The following is a 21,255-nucleotide window of genomic DNA, read 5'->3' as shown; positions in this document are numbered from 1 at the left end:
CGACATTGCTCAAGGTTCTAATGTTGGCATTAGAAATCCAAACTTTTTTTACTTCCTGAACAAGCATTTCTTATGCAGTCCCATTCTTAAATGGGAAAAAGATATATAACATCCTCAATTCGTATAGTAAATATAACATGAAACTTGTGTAAGTTTACCTATACAATATAGTAAATTATCTGAGAGTTAATAGTCTCAAAAATGATAAATTTTATTAATTTAACAAGATTATTGATTCAATGAGGTTTAATATAAAATATCTTTATTATGCTGGGACTGTTTTTTTAAAATATCCATTTAAAGTGGGCTATACATTTACATGTTCTGCTTTTGGCCAAATACAAATTTACAAGCATTAATACATAGTAGTAGATCTGATGCTGACTTTACAAAAAAGAACTTGCTATATTACATTTATATATGCTCCTATACCAATGTTCACGAACACTATGCTTGTCAGTTGTCAAGGAATACTTGGCGGATTTTCAGCGGAGCTTGGCTGCGTACTCGAAACATTAGCAAGCCACTGGAGTAGCTTCTGAACTTCAAAAGTATCGTCAACAAAGTACTTGGCCTTGCTAGGCTTTTGCTCCACAGTGCAGAAAAAGATTTCCGGAACAGCAGGGACCACCACAGATGAAACAATTTTCAAAGTACGGTCGTACATGTCTTCATCTAACCTGTCATCTCCAATGCAGAGGATGAAATCAGGGATCTCGCCATTGCCAACCATTGTCGCGATTACCTTTTCTGTGACCAAGCCTTTGCTTGCATCCTAAATATATTAGGTTGCTAGTTAAGTAAATTACTGTACAATGCACAGGGAAGACCGAAAGAGGGAGACGAGAGATATATACCTGTGGTTTAACCTCAACAATATTTTTTCCTTTTGCAACTACTGCAGGTTCATTAGCAATGACGTGTTTCAAATGATCCGGTAAATCCTTTGCCAACAAGGATCCAAAATCATGATCTGCATCTTGATGGTGCCAAACCAAAACACTTTCTTTGACTTCGATGGTTGAACCATCCGTGGCTTCTGCATACAGATTCATTATACGCTCCACTGCCACCTTCCACTCGAGATCCACAACCAAACTGGATTGCCATTCAGAAGTTTTCTTCCACCTGCAAACCAAAGGCAATTTAATTAGAAGTGCCACTAGAAAAGGTCTCTAAGAAGTTTTTGAAGAAAAATACCTTATGAAGTACCCGTGTTCAGTAGCTAGTCCTAGACCTTCACATGGAGCCAGCCACTCGGTTAAGGAACTTATACCTATTCCACTAACGATAAACACAGTGTTCTTTGGATCATCACACATAGTGTTAATTAAGAGCAGTGACAAGTTCACTACTGAGATTTTTCTTGGTCTAGGAATGAGGAACAAGGGCGCCATCAAAGTCTAGAAATATTGCCCTTCTATTTGTCCTGTTATATGCAGGAACTATGCTTTTAGAAAATAATTTTTGAAAACCTAGGGAGAGGGGAGCAACTTTGAATGTGAAACTGAAGCCCAAACCCCAGCATTGATAATTATAGTGATCAAGACATGCTCTCGTGATGCTATGCAGGAAACTGCGAGCACAATATGCCACATCATGAGACTGAACGTAACTATAGTTCTGCTCATGTCTTAATTGCCTTAAAGAATCATCCATGGAGACCGCAGAACGCATAGCCTCAGCTAAAGAACTAATATCCCATGAATTTATTTTGATTCCTCCACTCGGAGATGGGGAACATCCAACATATTCATAAATAATTAGCACACTTGTTAATCTGATTAATCCAGTTAGCAGTTCCATACGTCTCCCTTCTCACTTCCTCGATGTCTTCTCCTGAGCTTCTTTCAGGATTGATAATTTGAACAAGAACCACAATATCCCGCAAGTTTTCATACTTCCTCAATAGTTGTTCAAATGCTAATAACTTCAGACTAATTGCCTTGAATAAGTTCATGTAGTCTACGCCAACAATTACATGCTTCCCCTTGAACTTCCCTTCAATTTCCTTGACTTTCATTGATGTAGAAGGAATATTCAGAACATTTTCAACTTTTCCCAAATGAATTCCTAAAGGCAGAATCTTGATATACACCGTGCGACCACTATAATCCAGCCCAATTTGTCCTCGTTTGGACTCATAGTCCAGTCCCAGCATTCTACTACAACATGAGAGGAGGTGGCGAGCAAAATCGAAAGTATGAAACCCGATGAGATCGCAGTTCAACAAAATCCTCAGAATGTCTGCACTTACATGAAGTGTTCGATAGATCTCTGCAGATGCAAGGAATGGACTTTGGAGAAAGAATCCGAGTTTGGCCCTGTAGCGCTTATTTCTCAAGAACACAAGGACCGCCATGAGGTGATAGTCATGAATCAAAATATAATTAATCTCGGGATTTGCCACTTCTAATATTTTATTTGCAGAGATATAAGCCTGCCACAGTCCCTGATCAAATTGGTCACCATGCTTTCCGCACATTGGGAGCATGTAATGGAATATAGGCCATAGATGGTGCTTGCAGAAATCATGATAGAATTCAGAGAAGAGTTCATTCGCAAAAAAAGTGTGAACGCAATTGAAATCATCCATCAGTCTCTCAACAACCTCCTCCTGTACATTAACATCTATATCGGCATTTAGTGAACCAACATAAAAAACCATTGTATCAGGTGAAAATCCATCTTTTAGTTGCCATAGAGGTGATTCATCGTATATAAAGCTAAAGCCCTCTGTTTTCCCATACTTCTGTGCATGAAGGGGCAACATGTTTGACAAGATGATAATTCTGACAGTTGTAGATGAGGTACCATCTGAATCCACATATTTGATACAAGGATTAGTCCTGTTCAGGTCCCCGAAAGCCAAGTTTGAAAAATTCATACATGAACTTGTATCCATGTTCAATTTATTTTCAAACAAAAATATAATCTGATCTGATTATATTCTGTAAAAAGAAAACACAAGAGCTCCCCAAAGTTAGACAAGTAAATCTAATGTCTTGAAGAGAAATTACTCCACAAATAATTGAAAACAGACAAGATTATTATACTATAGGCCATGATAATTGATGATGATATGCTCTATACTTATAATCACAACTTCTTGCAGATACAATTGATATATATATATATATATATATATATATATATACTTACTTATAAGGAAACATGATCAATCATGTAAACATAATCAATAGTTATGAATTCAATAATCGAATCATAAAAATTTGTAATAATATGATCATGATCACTAAATCTCAGCCGCTTAAACAAGCTAGAAAACCACTAGTTTAATATTGTACACCGGTATTTAAATAGCTGAACTAGCTCGAGGTATATCAAATATCTTAAAGTATAAAATGTTTTTCGTTGGTTAGAACTTGAGGGGGTGGGGGTCCTTTTGTACACTTTCTGAGCTGCTTGCTTAGTCTAGTTGCCCTTAGTTTTCGAGTTTATTACGATTCTGCTAAAGTGATGTGAGTTTGAAAATACTATAGATTGTGATGAAAAGCCGAGAGCATTAAAAACCAAGGTAGATTTCAGTTGTAGAGAGAATTAAAAGCCAATGTAGATTTCAGTTGTAGAGAGAATTAAAAGCCAATGTAGATTTCAGTTGTAGAAAGAATTAAAAGCCAAGGTAGATTTCAGCTGTAGAGATAATTAGGATTTCAGCTGTAGAGAGAATTAAAAGTCAATGTAGATTTGAGCTGTAAGACTCTCGACTAAATAGTGACGCATGTAACAGATAGAATGGGAAGAAATTTCTCATTTATTGTGTATACTTTGCACTTGAAACAAACTATTTTAATCCTCTTAAATCTAATCCATATCTATTATATACATGAGATTTTTTTCCCGTGAAAATCAAATATATAAATAATTAAATGTGTATATTTATTTGAATCTGAACATTTTAAAAAGTACATTTGAAAATAAGGTTTAATTTCAACAAATTCACAAACATAATGGTTATAAAAAGTCAATTTTGTGACATATTGTTATTGTTTTCGATTATGTATCCCGTCTCGAGTGACATGATACAAATGTGAACAAAATTTAAATGTCCTTGCCAACTAAAAAGTAATCGATTGATACACACAGATATCATATATTAATTTAATGTACACGTAAAGTAAATGTGTGTGGATATGTGTGTGTGTATATATGGATTGCATTCCACAAAGAATACTTTAAAAATAACAATATAAAACACTATCATAACACTTTATCTTTCATAAAAAATGATTTGTTAAGATTATAATACTATAGTTAAACGCCAATTAAACTTAATATAGTAAATCTAACATCCAAACTCATCCAAATTATTAATAAGAAATATTATAAATTCAGAATAGAATGCAGAACAGAATCTAGAATAATGTTATTTTTAAGGTCTTTCTAGTGTGTGATCATGTGCACATACTAACAACTATTTTTAACTAGTCGGGAGATATGATTAGTGTAAATTTTTATGCATGGTCATCATTATTAATAAGATTAGAATCCATAGACACATAACTAAAAAGTGATTGTTAGACAAAGGGAATCAAACCTCTTTGCTCTTTTAGTTATATTTAATGTTTAACGTCATAATCTTTATACTATAGAGACTTTTGAGTTTACTTAAAAAATCTTATTAGATAACTTACATCTTGTCCTCTTATCTTATGTTTTCTGTTTTAGTTTGAGTGAACTAAACTATTGTATTGTATTATTTACGAGTCTTTTTATTTTAATTTTCATAATTATATATGTAAACAAATTATATTCAATCATCTTTAAATATTATTAAACTAATTTATTTATTATAGGGTTAAATATTAAAGCGGTCACTCAAGTGGAGGTCATATATCACTTGGCTCACTTATCCCAACAGAATATCATTTCAATCATTAAAGTCATGATAAATATCAATCAAGTACTTCAAAATTTTAGTTCAAGAAGTAAAAATATTATTTATAGAGTTACACATTGTTCTTGAATGTTACCATAATCAAAGTAAAAGGTTATGATTTCTAGTAATTATAACAATATATTTAGATTTTATCAATTTTGTTTACTATTTATTTATAATTAAAAGAAAAAATAAATATATACTAAAAATAAATAGTAAAGAAACTATATAAAATCTAAATATATTATTATAAATACTAGAAGTTATAACCTTGTACTTGGTTCTGTTAGTATTCAAAAATAAAGTGTTAAACTTTATAAATAATATTTTTACTCCTTGAACTATAATTTGGAGGTACTTGATTGATATTTATTGTGACTTTAATGATTGAAATGATATGTCGTTAAGATCAGTGAGCAAAATGATATATGACCTCCACTTCAGTGAACACTTTGATATTTAACCCATTTATTATGTAGATTAAGATATTTGAATAATTTTAATGGCACTATTGTCCTTTCAAATTTTTGCATTGATACTATTTTTCAATACATTGTCTTATTTGATTTCTGCAACTAAGAATATCAAAGATTGTTGATTTGCATTACTGTGAGTATTGGAAATTTTTTGTCTTCACAAGAGCAATAATATTGAATATATTTATATTGAGATTAACTGTTAGGTCCTGAAACGATTGTAGAAGGGGGGTTGAATACAATCGTCACTAAAAATCGCGGCGGAATAATCTGATTTGAATTAAACTTGTTAATCAGATTTTAATTAATTAATATAACAATGTTTTAAGTCGTTATATAATTAATAAGGTTCGTTTTAATGTCCACTAAAGTTCGTAGAATAAATTCGACAGGATGTATTCTAGTTTAGTGATTAAAACAACCGAGTGATCAAAGCACAGAAAACTGTGAATCTAACAATTGCAAGTTACAAACAACTTGAAAGCTTTTACAATGCTTGAACACCTACAAATGAAGAAGTGAAGCCATATTTATAGGCAAATCACTTGGATCTAGGTATGACAAAGAAAGGAATGACTTTCTAGCTTAGGAATGACATTACAATGGAAGATATGACATTATTACACAAAGCCATGCCATAAAACAAAGAAGGAATGACATTTAAATGGAATGTCATACTGCCAGGGGCGGTATGACTTAATTTCTTGGTCACTACTCTTCATTTGGCATGACATAACCAAAGAAAGTCATTCGGTTGAGCTTTGTATGACTTTTTAAGTCATTTATAAGCAAGTCATACACACAATCAGAGAATGCCTGAATCAGAGACACGGTATGACATTATTATGTCATACCAGTGTAAGTCTGATGAATGCAAGCGGTATGACTTTTAATCAGAAAGTCATACCGAATGAAATATACACTGAAATGTCATCAGAATGACTTTTTCAAGTCATTTCAAGGAATGTCGCATACAAGGGCACGGTATGACATTATCTGATAATGTCATACCGAGTCTTTTAATGCAAAAATCAGTTTAACACAATTATATAAATATTAGATAATTGCTCACTTAATTATATTAATTATATAAATTCATAAATTAAATTAATTCGAAGGTGAATCAATTTAATAAATAAATTATACAACTAATTTAATTATTTTGATTAGTGAGATAATTAAATAAATACTTATAAAATTGTATTTCTTCATCAGCAGAGACTTCAGGCTTGATTAAACTTTGTAGATATTTGTCTTGATCGAACGGCCACTTGTAGTTGATGCAGAACACTTAATCTGAGTAGCTGACACACAAATATACTGTCTGGTTCATCTGTATCTAGCTGAATTAAATATTCTTTATCAAATAAACATTTGAAACGAGGCTTGTTCGTCGAGTCTATGTCTTCGTAGTTCTTCTTCATAAGTAACAATAGTATGGAATCTTCTGAATAAATAAAGTATTAAAACTTTATACCTTCTGGACTTCTGGACGTGCTACAAAAGATTATTTGTACACTGAGGCTTGAACATATTAATGAACTTCTTCCAGTGGTGTGCAGCAGCATCCTAAAATTCTCCAGACATATAATTTCAATAAATCACTTGACGTTCTTCGCACGGATTCCTTCATCAGTACTTGCTATTTACCTTGCTTTCTTATCAAAGTTGAGTTTGTACCTCTTTAATTACAAACAGGCTAAACATATGCCTTTCAATCTCCCCCTATTTGTTTGTTAACATAACATGCAAACTATCGAGAGGATAACTCAACTAACTGATAAGACAAAGGATTATACATGAATTGTAAATAGCAAAAAGTTTCTGGTATTTCATTAAACATTCACCAGAATTCAAAACATTACATTAGATTACAAAAGGATGTTCTTATTGAACATATATTACAAATCCCTAATGAATCTAAAGATCAACTTCTCCTTCTTCGATATCAGAAGTGTGAAGGATAGGAGTTGACGGTTCTTCCCTGGTTGGCACTTCAGATGTAGTGGATTCACCATGCTTCTTTCGTTCCCTTGCCAGAGCCAGTTGGTGTAGTACTTCTAATTCCACAGGGTCTTCGCGGAAGTCTGATGGCTGAGATTTTGTAACATTTTTCATCCTTCGAAAGTACTGAGCAACATTCTTTCGAGTGCAGTAAGCAAGAATCACATCATCAGCATCAGACTTAGCTTTAGAAGCGAAGCCCTTGGTTCTTAAAAGAGTGGAGGCAAGAGCAAGTTGCTTAGCGGGATACTTTGGCAAGGCTTCTTCGTTGAGATAGACAGTGCTGAAGATCTCCTTGTGAACGAACTTAACACAGTACGGATTCCTGACAACCTGAGGACTGTTGAATACAGCACATTCCAGCAGTTTGTCACGAAGGAGTTCGTTCAGGTTGGAGCTGCGCTTTACCTTGTTCCGAAGCACCCAGAGCTCAGATACAGACAATTAGCTCCCATTCTTCTAACAGATTGTTGACTCCCACAGTCAAATAATTCAATTCCAAAGCAAAGGCATGCATAAAAACATCCTCGTCAGGGTTTACCTCTCGAAGATCATAGATCAGAAATAAGAACTTCTTGTCGTTGAAAGGTTCCCTTTGAGGTCCATTGAATATCCTCTTTGCAATGTCCCAGCTTTTTCCGACTTTCCTTTTAATATCACGATTCTTCTGCTTGCACGCAACATCATAGATTTTCTGTTTCTCGATCTTGATTTGCTCTTCTGTGATCAACTTGTCCTCTAGAAGTTTTTGGAAATCTCGAAGCTTACGCTTCCGAGCTTCATTTTCAGCTTTAAACTTCCGGACATTCTCCTCATGGTCTAGGTCAACAGGTTCTTCATCCTGAAACAAATAACTCTCATCAAATTTACCTTCTTCTTCTGCCTGACGATAGGTAGCATCGAAGATGTCATCATCATCCATATCATTTGGATAGTCATCATAACTATCAGAGTTGAAGACATTGTCGGACTGATGTAACGATTCTTTGCCTTTAAATTTATCAGATTCTTTGTCAGGGGCAGATCCAGAAGTGGTATTTCCCTTGTTGCTTTGATTTGAGCTATTGCCTCTATCATCCCTGTCACCTTTGTCTTCTCTATTCTCCCCCTTAGTTGAGGGATCCTCTCTGGAGGGTTGATCATCAGGCTTGTTGGAGTTTCTGAGGAGTTGATCTAATTTGCTGTCGATGGTCTCAAATTTAGACATGTAAAGCTCATGATTGGATCTCATCTCAACAGCTAACTCATGGATTTCCTCTTTAAGCTCATCCCTGTAAGAGCTGGATGGCCTCTCCTCAGCTTTTTCTGCTAGGGTCACCAACTGTGCACCCTTCAACTTTTCATTCTCAACTATCATTCTGGCAAGCTCAGCTCTTAGCTTTGCCATTTGTTCCTCAAACAGAGCAGGGTCAGTGTGTGCACTCACCTCACGTACACTCAAAGCTGTTTCACTAGCCTCACGTGCATGCGTATCGCTCGGTGTTTGCCTTACATCACTCTGTTCATTCACTCTTCCTGTTGTACCTATATATACTACCAATGTCCCCTGAGATGGGTTCAAAGGTAGTGGAGGAACAAATTGTCCTCCGGAAGCCTGTGAGGGCAGATTAACTTGCACGCTGCCAAGTTCCGCCTGATCAGAAAAGAATGTGTGATCAGCAAAGTTTTCATATATAATACATTGATTTTGAAAATCTGTGCACTCAGTAAACATAGTAACCTGTGTATCTGTCTGGGCTTGCACTAGCGTGAGTGCTAGCGCAGTGCTTGACTCTGTACAAGTTACCGCGGCCGGACGGTCAATTTCAATGGCCTCATTTTGTAGAGAGAATAGGTCTAGAGACTGTTTATCTGCCATTTCAAAATCTGAGCCTTGTTGGGAAGGCAAAGATGAGGCTACAGGTGTCTCCAAGGCTTCCACCCTTTGCTTCTTGGAGGGAGACAGAGCTGTGGGTTGACTCAGTAAACTACTCGTACTCCGTTTCCCTGCAACTTTACGAACAGGTTGCATTGTAGTGTTGGTTGATGTGTTTGGAGAAACGAGAGTTTGTTGAAGTGAATCATCAGCTAGGTTATGAACCTGTGTGTTGTCAGGTTCATTGCTGGTAGGCTGGAAAACAAAATCAAGGTCACAAACAAGATCACAACCATAATCTGACGTATCAACATTAAAATTAGATGATAAGTTAGAAAGTACCTGAGCTACCTGTAGGTCCTGACGGAAGGACTGCAGCTCCTGGTTGACAGGAGAGTCAGAGTGAAGGGGTTGTGAGGTAGATTTTGTTTGTGGTATGATTTGGGATTGTGTTTGGTATGTGAGAGGTTCAGATGAAGATGGTTGATTCTCGAAGAGATCATAGTCCAAAGTTTGATCTTCAAATGAATGGATAGGTTGTTGTTGTTGATGAGTGGGGGAGTGATATGATGATTGGTTGGATGAATGGTGTGAAGACTGTGCTTCTTGAGATTGTTGAGTTGAATGTTGTTGTTGTTGTTGTTGTAGAAGTTGTTGTTGATGTTGTTGTGCAGGTTGTTGAATTTGCAGGGGTTGAGGTTCTTGTGGTTGCTGTTGCTGTTGCTGTTGTTGCTGAGGTTGAGGTGGAGGAGCCACAGGAAGTTGATAGGGCTGCAGTAGAGTGTTGAACATCTGTAGCATGTGAGGAGTGGTGATTAGTGGAACAGCTGCAAATTTGTTCTTATTGTCCAACTGAGTCATCAACTTGGAACAGGCACGAGGAACTGGTGCCACAGGAGAGTTGGAGTAATGTTCCTTCTCAGCGTCAGTCAACTTATCATTCAGAAACAGCATGATAAATCGAGGATAAAAGCAAGAGACTTTGGCATTCTGCTCAACAGATCTGTTCCTTAGTGGTCCCAACTTGGTAAGAATGGATTGAAGTATGAGCTTACCAAAGTTGATCGGACGATTTAAAGCAATGCAGAATCCAATCTTCTGAAGCAAGGAAGTTATAACATTGAAGTTTTTACGAGTGGTAGGAGCAAACACTCTAGCCAAAGTGTCGAAGAAAAGGTCCCACTCGGGCTTCAGATTGCTTTTCAACATCCTAGGCAAGTTTATTTCACCCTGATATAATATCGTCTAAAAGAATTGGGTGATCTCATCTTCAGTAGGGAGTTGAGCAAAATTCTCCCTCGGGAATCCCAGTATCCTATTCACATCGTCAGAGTTGATATGAATGGTACGTCCTCCATGTATATCTCCAGAAACTCGATAATTATCCAATAAAGTAGTGTTCAGGGCCGTCGAGTAGAAGTCCTGAATTGGCTGTATCTGGAGTTCTACATGAGCTGTAATAGCAGTGTTGACGAGCGACTGGCTATTTAGAAAACGGACCCATGGTCTAAAACGAGCCAGACTTGCTTCCGGGTCGAAGAATCCTTTTAAATTAGTCTCCTCGATAACAAAGCGACCGGCCATTTTTTAAAATTAAAAATTGAATTAAGTGAGAATTTTTCAAATAAAATATTAATTTTCAAATTTCTCACAAATTTCAATTAATAATTAAATATCAAATAATTAATTAATTAATAATTCGAATTAATTTTGTAAATTCGAATTAAAACTTAATTAATCTTAAAATGGCTTAGTTAAACTCTAAACAAGGCCTTAATCTCCAAATTGTCCAAAAATCCCCAATTATGCTCCAAAAACCCTAAAATTCGAAATCCAAGAACAAGGGTTTTGAAATCAATAAAATCAATCCACCACAAACTGATTAGAACCAACGATTTAGAGTCACAGGAGCACAAAACGATCACAAACTCGGTCAGAATCGTCCAGAATCGGTGAAAAATCGTGCAACTCGTTTGACTCAGTCCAACTCGCGAACAGGGTTTGAAACTTAGTGAAAATCCGACAGCAATTCGACTTAATTTGGGATAAAATTAAGTAACCAGCAAGTGTTTAGACTTGATTGAGAGTAACCAGCAAGTTTTTGATCCAAAAACTTGAAAAAACGAAGCTACAGCAATGGAGGTCGAGTGTGTGTATTGTGTATATGCGGAGAAGATGATAAGAATGAGGTATGACTTTGATATGATAAGTCATATTAGTTTAGAAGTCGGTATGACTTTATTAGGGAAAGTCATACCGAGCACTTGAGAAAGTCATTCTCGTGCTCTCGGTATGGCTTTTCTAAATAATGTCATACCGGTGTGTAAACGGGGGGAAGGTGAAAGAAAACGATATGACTTTCTTAAGGAAAGTCATACTGAGTTCACGAGCGTGCCAGGGAAGCCAGATGCGGTATGACTTTAACTGAAAAAGTCATACCGAGCTCTTAAAGCAGAATTATACTAAAATAAAATAGAATATTAGGATTTTTGATTATTAAAAACAATTAAAACCTTTTGCACATATAATCAAAAATCTAAAACACATAATATATAATATATTACACATATGTTTTGTAAATTTCAACTTTAATTAAATATAAATACTTATGAATTTAACTTTAATTCATTAAAATGAATTAACTTAAAATCAAATATTTATGCTTAATTAATTTTGAAAAATACAAAATAAATACATATAATTATCTAAATGCATAGAGAATATTACAGGGGAGTATGCAGCACTTAGAAAATTATAGAGACACATATGAACATGCATAATTACACAGAAAATTATCAGATAATTTACAAACAATTATATAAAATCTAATAAAATAGATATAATTACACAGAAAATTCACAAAACTATATAATAATATATAAAATACATATAAAATATATACAAAGAGAATCATGGCATATTTAACATCCCTAGTTCACAAACCAACTTAGAGAAAGTAGATTCATCAAGTGGTTTCGTGAAGATGTCTGCAATCTGATCAGCCATGGGTACAAAATGTAACACCACAGTACCATTCATGACATGTTCTCGAATGAAATGATACCTGATATCTATGTGCTTGGTCCTGGAGTGTTGCACTGGATTGTTTGAAATGGCTATGGCACTGGTGTTGTCACAAAATATTGGAATTTTGTCGACAGAAATACCATAATCATTTAATTGATTCCTGATCAAGAGAATCTGAGCACAGCAACTTACAGCAGCTATGTACTCAGCTTCAGCAGTAGAAGTGGACACTGAGTGTTGCTTCTTGCTGTACCAGGAAACCAACCGACGTCCTAGAAATTGACAACTTCCAGACGTACTCTTTCTATCAATCCTGCAACTAGCATAATCAGAATCTGTATAGCCGGTTAAGTCAAAACCAGTATTCTTAGGGTACCAAATACCTAAACCAGGTGTACCCTTAAGATATCTAAAGATTCTTTTGACGGCTATAAGATGTGATTCTTTAGGATCAGCCTGAAACCTAGCACACAAACGTGTTGCAAACATAATATCTGGTCTACTAGCAGTGAGATAGAGTAATGCGACAATCATACCTCGATAGCTTGAGATATCAACTTTCTTACCAAATTTATCCTGGTCAAGCTTAGTGGCAGTGGCCATGGGTGTCTTTGCCGGTGAACAGTCTTATAGATTGTACTTTCTTAGAAGATCTCTGACATACTTAGACTGGCAAATAAAGATCCCATCTTCCTTTTGGCTTACTTTAAGACCAAGAAAGTAGGATAGCTCACCCATCATACTCATTTCATAATTACACTGCATTAACTTAGCAAATCTCTTGCACAAGTTATCGTTAGTAGAACCAAATATAATATCATCAACATATATTTGAACAAATATCATATCATTATCATGCAATTTGTAAAAGAGAGTTTTGTCTATGACACCTCTAGTAAATTTATTTTCAATTAAAAATTCAGAGAGGGTGTCATACCACGTCCTTGGTGACTGCTTGAGTCCATAGACAACTTTGAACAGGAAGTACACAAAATCAGCAAATTCTGGATTTTCAAAGCCAGGGGGTTGTTCCAGATATACTTCTTCTTCCAGCTTTCCATTCAGAAATGCACTTTTCACATCCATCTGATAAACTTTGAAGTTGGAGTGTGCAGCAAATGCAAGGAATATTCTGATGGCTTCAAGACGAGCAACTGGAGCATATGTTTCAGCATAATCAATTCCTTCTTCCTGAGAATAACCTTTTGCAACCAGTCTACCTTTGTTTCTCACAACAATGCCATCACCATCTAACTTGTTACGGAAGACCCATCTAGCTCCAATTGTAGACTTTCCTTTTGGTCTTGGAACCAGGGCCCAGACTTCTTGTCTCTCAAATTGATTGAGTTCTTCTTGCATGGCAAGAACCCAATCAGGATCAGCAAGTGCTTCATCTATTTTCTTTGGTTCTAGTTGAGATAGAAATCCAGAAAATAAACATTCGTTAGATGTAGCACTTCTAGTCCTTACACCAACATCATGATCACCAATAATCAGATCAAAGGGATGATCTCTGCTCCAAATGCTTTCTCTTGGAAGTTGTGTCCTTGATGATTCAGCAGTATTATCATTAGGCTGATGTGTATGACTAGTTGATCCACCAGCTCCCCCTGAGTTGTTGCCAGGTTGACTTGATGATCCACCACTAGCATCAGTGGAATCTCCAGCATTATTGCCATTTCCTCGACCATTGCCTGGATCATTATCATTGTTGTCATTACCTGTTGCAACCTCAGGTGGCACATCATCATCTGAATCAGAATCTGGATAGTTGTCAAACTTCAGAGATTCATATGGATCAGCAGATTGTAAACTTGGGAGTTTAGTGTCATCAAATGTTACATTGACACTAACTTTCACTGACAGAGTATCAATTACAAAAACTCTATAAGCATTATTTGTATAACCAACAAAAATTGCTTCAGATGCCTTTGGCTCAAACTTGTTCAAGTTCTCTTCACCATCCTTTAGAACATAACACTTGGCTCCAAAGACATGAAGATGTTTGACATATGGTTTCTTGCTTTTATACAGATGAAATGGAGTTTTCATATGATCCTTGTTGATCAAAGTTCTATTCTGGGTATAGAAGGCAGTAGACAGTAGACACAGCTTCATCCCAAAAGTATAGTGGAAGCTTTGATTCAGCAATCATAGTCCTTGCAGCTTCAATCAGTGTACGATTCTTTCTTTCGACGACTCGATTCTGCTGTGGAGTCCTTGGTGCTGAATACTGCCTTCTAATTCCCTTTTCAGAGTAAAAGTTGATTAGAGTTTGATTCTTGAATTCCGTGCCATTATCTGACCTTACAGCTTTCACTGGCACACCTTGATCCAATTCAACTGACTTAATATGATCAATCACTGTCATCGGGATTTCATCCTTAGAAGCCAGGAAGTAAACCCAAGTAAATTTTGAGAAGTCATCCACAATAACCAAGGCATATCTTCCTCCATCAATAGATGCAACATTCACGGGGCCAAAAAAAATCCATATGTATTGAGTGAAGTGGACTTGTAATGGTATTGATGGTCTTGCCTTTGTGAGATGCTCTCTTTGCTTTTCCTTTCTGACAAGCTTCACAGAGATCATCAGTTGAGAATTCCAGGGAAGGCAAACCTCTCACTAGATCTCTCTTGACTAGAGAGTTCATGGTTTTGAAGTTGAGGCGTGAGAGCTTCTTATGCCATAACCAACTATCTTCAGCAGACGCTTTGGCGTAGAAACAGTGAACTACGTTTCCTGGTCTTGAAGACAAATCAGCTACGAATATATTGCCTTTCCTTATGCCACATAGTGAAGGACGCTTATCCTTGATATGTTTAATGATACATATCTCCTTTTCAAAATGAACATAATATCCCTTGTCACAAAATTGACTGACACTCAGGAGATTATGTTGAAGTCCTTCAACTATTGCAATATCTTCTATGATGATCCTTCCAATTTTGTACTTGCCATATCCCACAGTACGACCTTTGCTATTATCAGCAAAACTAACTGTTGGGCCAGCTCCTTCTCTTATGTCTTCCAGCAGGGATCTGTTGCCAGTCATGTGCATTGACGCTCCACTGTCAAGCACCCAAGTAACTCGTACAATTCCACTGGCACCCTGCAAAAGACAACTTGATTAAATCTTCTTTGGGACCCACACTTGATTGGGTCCAGCAAACTTAAAGAATTGATTTCTATCAGGTAATACAATAGAGCCTCTTGGACTGATACTTGGTTCTGATTTGACTGAACTTACTTCCTTAACAACAGCCTTATAAACCTTGGTTTTAGGCTTTGGAACATAAGTCTCCTTCCTAACACGTGGAGGACTAGCAGTCTTTGATCTAGCATGCTTATTGTTTGTGTGTTGCCTAGGTGATGTGTTTTCATTTTTAGCATGCAAATTTCTAAAATAAGAAGACATCATATTGAAAGCACAAGTCATGCAATCATCAACACCACAACATTTATGACATGCATCAAAAACAGGAACAACAGGAATATCAGTCACAGAAGTAGGAACATCAATAGATTCTATTCTAACCTTGTTAAAAGATTTAAAGTTCTCAGTAGAATGACATCTATTGTTCTTGTTCTTACTATTCACAAAGTTATTAGGCTTGTTGAATTTAGTTCTCTCAGATTTGACACCTAAACCAGCTTTAGGCAACCTAACATTGCCTTTCACTTTGATTGGTTTCAGTGATGTCAGGATCTCATCTCTCTTTTCATTACTCTCTTTCATTTTATGGTCTTCCTGTTTAAGTTCATATTCAATGACAACAAGAGTTTCTAACAGAGGTTCAGCTTCTGAGGATTTGAACAGGGGTTGAGGGGAATCTTTCAAAACAAAAGGAATTCCTCTCTCCTCAGCACTCTTCTTAAAGGGAGTAATGTTACTAGCCTTTCCTGCAGATTTGTTATAGTCAAAACCTATTCCAACAGTTCCCTTGATCTCTTGTTTATCATTAAGTTCTTTGACTATAGTGGAGGCATCCTTAAAGGCTTTACATTTCACTTTCTCTTCGTCTAGCTGAAGTCTTAAAGCAATCTCACCTTTTTCTAGAACTCTGACTTTAGCAACTTGTAATCCTAAATCCAATGTCAGTTGTTCAATTTTAGGTTTTAATACGTTCATCTCATTCATTTTATAAGCATGAATATCTAAGACTAGTGTATCAATTTTAAGATTGGCAGCTTTCAACTTTTTAATAGCATCATCTCTTTCGAGTCCTAATTGCATAAAAAGTTTGGGGCATGTAGGATCTACCTGAAAGCTTCCAGCACGAGGAGGTGAAGATGATCCAGCATTAGCCATAAGAGCAACATTCCCTAGCTGCTCCTCTTCATCACTATCTGTATCATCCCAGCTTTTCCCTTCTGCCAGATAAGACTTGTTTTTAAAACTTTGATTTCCAGAAGTACCCTGATGCTTTCTCACTAGTGCATCATACTTCTGCTTCAGCTCGTCGTAGGAATCTTTTCTCTTTCCTTGAACCTTGGGCTGTTTGCATTTAGTTGCAAAGTGTCCTGGTTCACCACAGTTAAAGCATTTGAACTTGCTTCTATCCACCATCCCAGTCTTGTATCCTCCTTTGCTCGTAGAAGATGAATAACCTCCTTTTTGAAACCTATTGACAGCAGGTTTGTACTTGTAGGAGGGGTTCTTTCTGAATCTCATGTTTCCAAACTTCTTGGCAAACAGTGATAGAGATTGATCTTCTAACTGTTCTAGCTCTTCCATTGTATAGAACTCTTCGTCACCACTGGAAGAAGCAGTCTGACCCATCTCAGGTACAACAAATTCCTGAGTGGTTTTAGAAGGAACAACAACATCCTTCTTCTCTTCCGGTACAGGTGACTCAACAACTAGAGCTCTCGAATGGTTCAGTGTTTTACCCCAGCCATATCTCTGTTTACTTTGAACTTGTTCAAGTTCATAAGTTTTCAACACTCCGTAGAGTCTCTCCAGAGATATCTCATTCAGATCTCTGCTTTCCCTGATGGCAGTGATTCTATGTTCCAGATGTTTAGGAAGTGTTAAGAGGAATTTCATGTTGACCTCTTTCTTGTCGTAGTATTTCCCATTTAAATTTAGATTATTAATCAGATTTTTAAGTCTGATAAACACTTCTGAAATCCCTTCTCCGGGATTGGAACCAAACTGTTCATACTGAACCATCAGTATCTCTTTCTTCTTTTCTCTAACTTCATCTGAGCCTTCATTGATGATCTCTAACGTATCCCAGATTTGCTTGGCGTTTGTACAATTAACAACAACGTTGTACATTACTGGATCTAGAGATTCCACCAAAATTAGTTGAAGAGCGTCATCTAAGTTCATCTGTTCACCCTCTTCATCTATGTACTCATTAAGTTCTTTCGGAATAGTCTGATGAGGTATTAACACACCATCTTCTTCGTGTGCTAATATGACTTTCATCGGAATAGAAACACCCTTGTTTAATATCCCGATATATTTTCTGTTGGCGGTGCGGAGGAATAATAACATGTGCCTCTTCCATAGGCTAAAGTGTTCCTTGCTGAACGGTGGGATTTTGATGCTACTGATTTTCTGTGTACTCATTTTTAAGGATTTGAAGTGAATAGTGTTTGGATGAGATTTGGATTTTTGAAAGAAAAATATTTTAAATCAGAATAAATTTTTGGAATAAAATTAATTCGAATAAAAAATATTTGGACGTTATAGAGTGTGTATAGGATCTGATACCGAAAAATGGTATCAACCGCTCTGATGCCAATTGTTAGGTCCTGAAACGATTGTAGAAGGGGGGGTTGAATACAATCGTCACTAAAAATCGCGGCGGAATAATCAGATTTGAATTAAACTTCTTAATCAGATTTTAATTAAATAATATAACAATGTTTTAAGTCGTTATATAATTAATAAGGTTCGTTTTAATGTCCACTAAAGTTCGTAGAATAAATTCGACAGGATGTATTCTAGTTTAGTGATTAAAACAACCGAGTGATCAAAGCACAGAAAACTGTGGATATAACAATTGCAAGTTACAAACAACTTGAAAGCTTTTACAATGCTTGAACACCTACAAATGAAGAAGTGAAGCCATATTTATGGGCAAATCACTTGGATCTAGGTATGACAAAGAAAGGATTGACTTTCTAGCTTAGGAATGACATTACAATGGAAGATATGACATTATTACACAAAGCCATGCCATAAAACAAAGAAGGAATGACATTTAAATGGAATGTCATACTACCAGGGGCAGTATGACTTAATTTCTTGGTCACTACTCTTCATTTGGCATGACATAACCAAAGAAAGTCATTCGGTTGAGCTTTGTATGACTTTTTAAGTCATTTATAAGCAAGTCATACACACAATCAGAGAATGCCTGAATTAGAGACACGGTATGACATTATTATGTCATACCAGTGTAAGTCTGATGAATGCAAACAGTATGACTTTTAATTAGAAAGTCATACCGAATGAAATATACACTGAAATGTCATCAGAATGACTTTTTCAAGTCATTTCAAGGAATGTCGCATACAAGGGCACGGTATGACATTATCTGATAATGTCATACCGAGTCTTTTAATGCAAAAATCAGTTTAAAACAATTATATAAATATTAGATAATTGGTCACTTAATTATATCAAATATATAAATTCATAAATTAAATTAATTTGAAGGTGAATCAATTTAATAAATAAATTATACAACTAATTTAATTATTTTGATTAGTGAGATAATTAAATAAATACTTATAAAATTGTATTTCTTCATCAGCAGAGACTTCAGGCTTGATTAAACTTTGTAGATATTTGTCTTGATCGAACGGCCACTTGTAGTTGATGCAGAAAACTTAATCTGAGTAGCTGACACACAAATGTACTGTCTGGTTCATCTGTATCTAGCTGAATTAAATATTCTTTATCAAATAAACATTTGAAACGAGGCTTGTTCGTCGAGTCTATGTCTTTGTAGTTCTTCTTCATAAGTAACCATAGTATGGAATCTTCTGAATAAATAAAGTATTAAAACTTTATACCTTCTGGACTTCTGGACGTGCTACAAAAGATTATTTGTACACTGAGGCTTGAACATATTAATGAACTTCTTCCAGTGGTGTGCAGCAGCATCCTGAAATTTTCAGACATATAATTTCAATAAATCACTTGACGTTCTTCGTACGGATTCCTTCATCAGTACTTGCTATTTACCTTGCTTTCTTATCAGAGTTGAGCTGGTACCTCTTTAATTACAAATAGGCTAAACATATACCTTTCATTAACGATAAAAAAATAAAGGTGTACTACGAGTATGTCGAAAATACCATATGATATCATCGAGAAAAGGCAATTCCACAATGATTATATTATTGATGATGTTTCTTTATATCTGCTTACTACTTATCACCTTATATATACATAAAGACATTTAAGGATATAAGAAGAAGAAAAATAATTGTCAAATGTCGAATACACGCCTACTTAACTCATAATTACAAAATTGTTACTATTTAATATATTTATTACACTCGGATTATTAAGTGTAGTTATTAATTTGCTTACATAATACATAATTATGTTTTTTCAAAGAAATTAATATATACTTATGTTACTTTTACTTATGTTAGTTGTATTTATTACACTCAATAACCACTCATTTAAAATAATGCCATATTTGATTAATTTTGACGGAAAATGTTAAATATTATTAGTTATTTAGTTTGCACAAAACAATTCTTTGTATATTGAAGTTACGACCATTGAATTAAAAAATAAGTTATAGTAAAATCTCCATAAATGAAAATACAATGGTATAAATTATATATTTATGAGTATAGTGTATTTTATGTACACTTTAAGATGGACACCACTTGCACTATTCAACTTTAAAAAACACCACATGTAATATATAATTTAAAAATTGACCGGCACCGGTCGATTATGTGTTTTAAAAATAAAACGACGTCATAACCCTCTCTGTGACGAGTAGATAAAATTCATTTTCCAATTAAATAAAAAAATTATATGTATATCATACGTTTAAAACCGACCGCCGTCGGTCGGTTTTGTTTTCTGTGTTAAAACGCCGTCGTCTTGGCTTATAATTTATTTTAAAATTAATTAAATTTGCACGAAATACATAACCGACCGTCGCCCTGGTCGGTTTATAACATGGACACGTCAGCAGTAAAACCGACCGTGCCGCCGGCGGTCGGTTAAGATATGTCGGGTCTTGCCAGCAAGGCAAAACGACGTCGTGTTGTCGTATAACCGACCGAATATTGCCGGTCGGTTTTAAGTTGACACTTTTTTTAGGCGGTCGGTTTTGTCCTGTTTTTTTAGTGATTGTAGTTCAGAACCCATCATAGATTGTGTTGTTCCGTTATATCACTCTAACGTCGTTAATAAAGTTACGGGTTATCTCGTAACTTGACCTCAGTAATGAAAGCTACACCCAATTTTGATGGCATTACTTGTCTGAACCTTAATTTTGCAGCTTCTCAACCACCGAATCCACCTTCTTGAGCTGACGGAGACCTTTCGTCTATGTGACCAACATTAAGAGCAGCCAATTTTTTTAAAATATCATATGAGGTGCTGGATAAAACTTCACTGATTTTCATTCCCCGTCAAGAATATATCTTGATTTACTCGGGTTAGCGGATCACCATCAAGAAGTAAATTCTGCTCTTCGGGTTGTTGACTTTGACGTACCCCGTGCAAAACCATGTTAGCTCTTTGCATTTTTAAGGATTTTAAATTAATTTAAGATATGTATATCCTAATAGATTTCCGCCAGCGGGTTTATCTGAATTTGGGGTCAACATTCTGTTCTTGACATTTAACTAGTTGACTCAATTTCATTTACTGTAGCAAGACCCGATCCACCATTTCCAACATGAAAAGACAGACCATGAGGCTCAACATAATAAGATTTACCAAACTCAGCTAATTTCCCGTGCATAAAATATGGTGATTAACCTGAATGAACTCCCT

The 21,255-nt window shown here is 35.6% G+C and overlaps 1 pseudogene; it reads right to left on the bottom strand.

Moving 5' to 3' along the window:
• Positions 1-463: 463 nt before the first annotated feature.
• LOC108201332 (probable alpha,alpha-trehalose-phosphate synthase [UDP-forming] 10) lies at positions 464-2,905 on the bottom strand (annotated as a pseudogene).
• Positions 2,906-21,255: the final 18,350 nt, after the last annotated feature.

The sequence above is a fragment of the Daucus carota genome, chromosome 9, assembly GCF_001625215.2.
Source record: "Daucus carota subsp. sativus chromosome 9, DH1 v3.0, whole genome shotgun sequence".
In the NCBI taxonomy this organism is placed as follows: domain Eukaryota; kingdom Viridiplantae; phylum Streptophyta; class Magnoliopsida; order Apiales; family Apiaceae; genus Daucus; species Daucus carota.
The sequence above is the reverse complement of the archived record's forward strand: the minus strand, read 5'-3'. Positions and strand labels throughout refer to the sequence as shown.